The sequence below is a fragment of the Nyctereutes procyonoides genome, unplaced genomic scaffold, assembly GCF_905146905.1.
Source record: "Nyctereutes procyonoides isolate TBG_1078 unplaced genomic scaffold, NYPRO_anot_genome, whole genome shotgun sequence".
In the NCBI taxonomy this organism is placed as follows: Eukaryota; Metazoa; Chordata; class Mammalia; order Carnivora; family Canidae; genus Nyctereutes; species Nyctereutes procyonoides.
The window spans coordinates 23,601,255-23,607,286 of NW_026575035.1; the positions used below are offsets into that span (position 1 = coordinate 23,601,255).

Below are 6,032 nucleotides of genomic sequence, written 5' to 3' on the forward strand. Positions count from 1 at the left end.
CATTCCCACGTGACCACAGTATAATCATCAGTCAGGAAGTAAGCATTAATCTAATACTATCATCAGATTTCTTGGTTATATCATCACATTTTCTTGGTTTGATCCAATCATGACCTTGATGGGCCCAGGTTCCAATCCAGGATCACATCTTGCATTTAGTTATAAGTTTCCTTAGTCTGTTTCAGTCCAGAGCAGTCTTTGTGTTTCATGACATTGAGACTTTTTGAGAATACAGGCCAATTACTTTATAGACTGTCCCTCAGTTTCAGTTTATATGATGTCTCCTTCTGCCTTATCCTTTTTGACAGGAATATCATAGAGATGTTGCTGTGTTCATCTCAGTTGATTTTACCAGGCACACACTGAGTTGACTTTTGTTCCTTTACTGGTGATATTACATTTTTTTTCCACCTGGTTAAGATGGTGTTTTGCCTTGTTTCTCCACAGTAAAACTATAATAAGTGTATTTATTTAAAAATATTTTGTGGGGAGATGCCTTGATATTATGAAAACATGTTTCTCACCAAATTGTCACTTATGGATTTAGCATTCATTAATGATTCTTGTCTGTATCTATTCTTGTGATAGTTCCAGATAACAATCTTTTAAAAAAACACTTTATTCTAGATTTATTCATTGGCAGCTCTCCTCTCTTATTTATTATGTATGTATATATTCATTTATTCATTTTAAAGTGTCAAGTCAGGACAGACTCTTGGATTGCTTTTACTCTCAGGGTTACAAACTGTTAAATCTATCATATTTTGGTGGTCAAATCATCCTGTACTTGTCTGTCTGGAGTCTCTTTAAGGTGCTCTTATGTCTTGGGGACATGTCCCATCATTCTTTGAGCACTTTCTTGCTTTCTGGTGCAGCAAGATCTTTTCCAGGATCATCTTATAATTTTCCTGCTTCAGTCCTGGGACTCAGCCATTTTTTTCAAGAGCCCTGGCTCCTTTTAGTAGATAATATTTAGGAACCAAGATCTGAGTGCTTTATGTGCTTCTTGCTAGAATCATTACTTCTAGATACTTTCAGTGGACAGAGCTAGGAGTGTAGCTACATAACATACATGTGTAGACACACATTTATATCAATTTTGATACTTACATGTATTAAAATTTGGGAGTTTATACTGATTCCTCCAGTTCCAGTCAGAACCACAGGGTTTATTCTAGCCTTCCCTCTTCCCGTATTTGTAATTCCATGAGACACCTGGCTTCTGTTCTGGCAGTTTGGCAAGTAGTACACTTTGGGACTGCCTCCCCCCACCCCTCTAGGTGCCCCAGACCACAGCTTTGCTTCACACATGGAACAACTCCCCCACCTTACTCCCCTACAGCTGAATGTGACATCTGGAAGCCCAATTCCAGTTAAGGGGAGTGGGGAAGGAGAAAAAGTAAGACTCATTAGGATGGGAAGGCGAGATTCCATGACAGTGATATGACTGGGACACAGATGGTGATGACTGGTGTTTCTTGTGCAAACCTGGAAAGAGTCTTTTTGAGTTTTTAGTTATACACCATATTAACTATGGGGTAGTGAGCATAATAAATAAAAGAAACAGTCTTTTCTAAAAGCATAATTGAGAATTAAAATAGAGTGGATTTATATTATTTCTTGGGAAATGCCTTGAAATTCACTTTTTGAACCCATAGAACCTTTGTGTGTGTGTCTCTGTGTTTTGTTTTCTTTCTCTGTTTCTAATAATTAAGTGAAGTACATTTTAATTGATTAGGTTTCTGAACATTAGATTCCATTTAACTGAAGCTTTGCGTAGACTTCTTAAATCTTGACATTTCCACTGACTTTGAAAATTATCCAAAGACATGGGGATCCCTGGGTGTCTCAGTGGTTAGCACCTGCCTTTGGCGCAGGGCATGATCCTGGAGTCCCGGGATTGAGTTCCACATCGGGCTTCCTGCATGGAGCCTGCTTCTCCCTCCCGCCTGTGTCTCTGCCACTCTTCTCTCCCCCCCACCTCCATGTCTCTTGTGAATAAATAAGTAAAATCTTTTAAAAAAAAAAAAAAAAAGAAAGAAAGAAAGAAAAAGAAAAGAAAAGAAAATTATCCAAAAACAAATTGGCCATCCTTTTGTATAACTCAGTTACAGTCAAAGATTTTTATAATCTTTAGGGACCTTTGAAATCATCTAGTACAACCAGCACAGATTATGGATGGGAAGACTGAGGAGGACTAGAAAGGCATTGGTTCTTATACTTTAGCATGTATAAAAGTCAACTAGAAGGCTTGATTTTTTTATACCCCACCCCCCACACACTGGTATCTGATTCAGTGGGTCTGAGATGAGGCCCAGTAATTTGCATTCCTAAGAAATTCCCAGGTACTACTGGTGTGGGGACCACACTTTTTAAAAGCCACCAGACTGAACTGTCTGAGCTTATACTTCTCGATAAAGGCAGAGTTGGGACTAGAACTCAAGATTCCTATGCCTTTTTTTCGTGTAGGAGTTTTTAGTATTTTTTGTGTAGAAGAGTAGTTGGCAAACAGTAGGCCACAGTTCCATTCTGGCCTGCTACTTTTTAAAAAATTATTTAGTAAATGTGATTTATTGATCTATAATTCACATCCGTAAAAGTCGCCCTTTTAAAGTATACAATTCCATAGTTTTTAGTATATTTACAAAGTTATGGAACCATCACTACTATGTTAATTCCAGAATATTTTCAAAATCCCAAAAGGAAATGGCATACCCTTTAGCAGATACTCCTCATTCCCTTCCCTGGCAACCACTAATCTCCTTTTAATTTCTATGGACTTGCGTGTTCTGGGTATTTCATATAAATAGAATCAGCATGTGACCTTTGTATCTAAATTCTTTCACATTGTATGTTTTTCAGGTCCACGAACCATTACTTAATTCCTTTTATTGCCAAATAATATTCCCTGGCAACCACTAATCTCCTTTTAATTTCTATGGACTTGCGTGTTCTGGGTATTTCATATAAATAGAATCAGCATGTGACCTTTGTATATAAATTCTTTCACATTGTATGTTTTTCAGTTCCACGAACCATTACTTAATTCCTTTTATTGCCAAATAATATTCCATGGAATTCCAAGGATTCCATGATCCCATGTTGTAATTAATCAGTTGATGCACATTTGAACTGTTGGCACTTTTTGGCTATTAGGAATAGTGCCACTCTGGACATCCATTTGTGAGATTTTACATGAACATAGGTTTTCAGTTCACTTGAATAATTACTGAGTCAGTGGTAACTGTTTAACCCTTTGAGGAACTCCTAGACTGTTTTCCCCAGTGGCCATACCATTTTATAGCTCCACCAACAGATGAAGGTTCTGATTTCTCTACATTCTCACCGATATTTATTACCTTTTTTTGGCTCTAGCTATCCTGGGTGTTAAGTGTTACCTCATTTTGGTTTTTAATTGCATTTTCTAATGACTAATGATGTTGATTATCTTTTCATGTACTTATTGGAGATTTATAGATCTTCATTAGAGAAAAATCTATTCAATACCTTTGCCCATTTTAAAAATTGGGTTATTTTTCTTTTTCTTTAAAGACTTTAAAAACATATTCTGAGGGGGCTGCTGCCTGGCTCAATTGGAAGAGCATGTGCTTCTTGATCTCCAGGTCGTGAGTTGGAGACCCACATTGAGTGCTACAGAGGTTACTAAAAAAATAAATAAATAAATAAATAAAAAATAAGTTTTAAAAATATACAAATAGACAGGCAGCCCCAGTGGCGCAGTGGTTTAGCGCCGCCTGCAGCCCAGGGTGTGATCCTGGAGACGCGGGATCGAGTCCTGCGTCGGGCTCCCTGCATGGAGCCTGCTTCTCTCTCTGCCTGTGTCTCTGCCTCTCTCTCTCTCTCTCTCTCTCTGAATAAATAAAAAAATAAATAAAAATATATAAATAATAAAAATATATTCTGGATACTAGAATCATCACATATGTGATTTTCAAATGCTATCTTCCATTCTGTGATTTATCTTTTTACTTTTTTTTAAGATTTTTAATTTATTTATTCATAGAGACAGAGAGCACTGATCTAATACTACCATCATTAGCCTATCTCTCATATCCTTTGAACATTCTGTAGAATGTAGAATTACCATGGGTTTAATGTCCTCATGACTGGACTCAGGCCATTCATTTCTTTTTAATTCTTTTGGTAATAGTTTAATTGGGATATAATTTGTATACCACATAATTCACCCACTGAATTCTGCAGTTCAGTCTTTGATATAATCACAAAGCTGTGGAACCATTTTTATCACTCTAAAAAAAAATCCTATACTCCTTGTTATCCCCAAATCCCCTTTATTTGCAACCCTAGGTAACCACTAATCTACTTTCTATTTCTATAGATTCACCTATCCTGAACATTTCATATAAATGGAATCATATAATAAATGGTCTTTCGTAATTGGCTTCCTTTACTTAACATAATGTTTTGTTTTGTTTTTAAGTTTTTTATTTATTTATTCATGAGAGAGGCAGAGACATAAGCAGAGGGAGAAGCAGGCTCTGTGCAGGGAGCCCAATGTGGGACTTGATCGGGGGACTCCAGGATCACGCCCTGAGCCAAAGGCAGACGCTCAACCGCTGAGCCACCCAGGCGTCCCCTTAACATAATGTTTTTAAAGTTCATCCATGTTGTAACATACTCAGTACTTCATTCCTTTTTATTGTTCATCATGTTCCTTTGAGTAGGATTGCTAGGTCATATGGTAGGTAACTCCATGTTACTAGCAGTGTTTGAAAAATCTGGTTTTGGGGCACCTGGGTGGCTCAGTGGCTGAGCGTCTGCCTTTGGCTTAAGTAGTGATCCTGGGGTCCAAGGATCAAGTCCCACATTGGGCTCCTAGCAGGGAGCCTACTCTTCCCTCTGCTTATGTCTCTTCCTCTCTCTCTATGTCTCTCATGAATAAACAAATAAAATCTTAAAAAGGAATAAAGAAAATTCTGGTTTCTCCCCATCCTCATTAATACTTGTTGTCTTTTTGATTATAGCCATCCTAGTGAGTGTGCAGTGTATCTCATTGTAGTTTTATTTGCATTCACATAATGACTAATAATGTTGAGCATCTTTTTCTGTCCGTGTTGGCCATTTGTGTATCTTTGGAGAAATGTTCATTCAGGTCCTTTACCTTTTTTTTTTTTTTAGGTTGTCTTTTGGTTTGTAGGTTTGAAGAGTTCTTTATATGCCATGGGTAGTAGACCCTTATTGAATGTAGTTTGCAGATAATTCTCCCATTCTGTAGTTTGTTTTTTTCCTTTCTTCATAGTGCCCTTTGAAGCATAATTTTTAATTTTGATGATTAAGTTTTTTCTTTTGTATTTGTGCTTTTGATACGTAAGAAACCATGCCCAAATCCAATGTCACAAGATTTTCATATATTTTCTTCTAGGTGTTTTATATTTTTATCTCTTACATTTAAGTCTTTGGTTCATTTTGAGTTAATTTTTGTGTATGGTGTGAGGTAAGAGTCCAGCCTCATCCTGTTACATGTGGATAATTGTTTATCCCAGCTACTTTGGTTGAAAAGATTATTCCTTCCCTATTGATTTTTTTTGAGGGGGCACTCTTTTCAGAACTATTTTAACTGTAAATTTGAGGGTTTATTTCTATATTCTCAAATCTGTTGATTTGTAGGTCTTTCCTTAATTTAGTACCACTCTTTCACTGTTGCTTAGTAGTAACTTTTGAAGTTGGGAAGTGTGAGTCCTTCAATCTTACTCTTTTTTTTAAGATTGTTTTGACTCTTCTGGGTCTCTTACATGTCCAGCTGAATTTTAGAATTGGCTTGTCAATTTCTGCAAAGCCAGCTGTGATTCTGATAGGTATTGCATTGGCTGGGTGTATCAGTTTGGGAGTACTGCCACTTTGAGAATATAAGTCTTAGGCATCTGGGTGGCTCAGTCAATTGAGCATCCAACTCTTGATTTCCGCTTAGGTCATGATCTCAGGGTCATGAGATGAGCCCCTTGTTGGGTTCCACACTTAGCAGGGAGTCTGCTTCAAGATTCTCTCCCTCT

The 6,032-nt window shown here is 37.2% G+C and overlaps 1 protein-coding gene across 2 annotated transcripts in view; it reads left to right on the top strand.

The window, feature by feature from the left end:
• Positions 1–6,032, top strand: part of LYPLA1 (lysophospholipase 1) — a 36,810-nt gene that overhangs the window by 11,549 nt on the left and 19,229 nt on the right. The window lies entirely within an intron of this gene.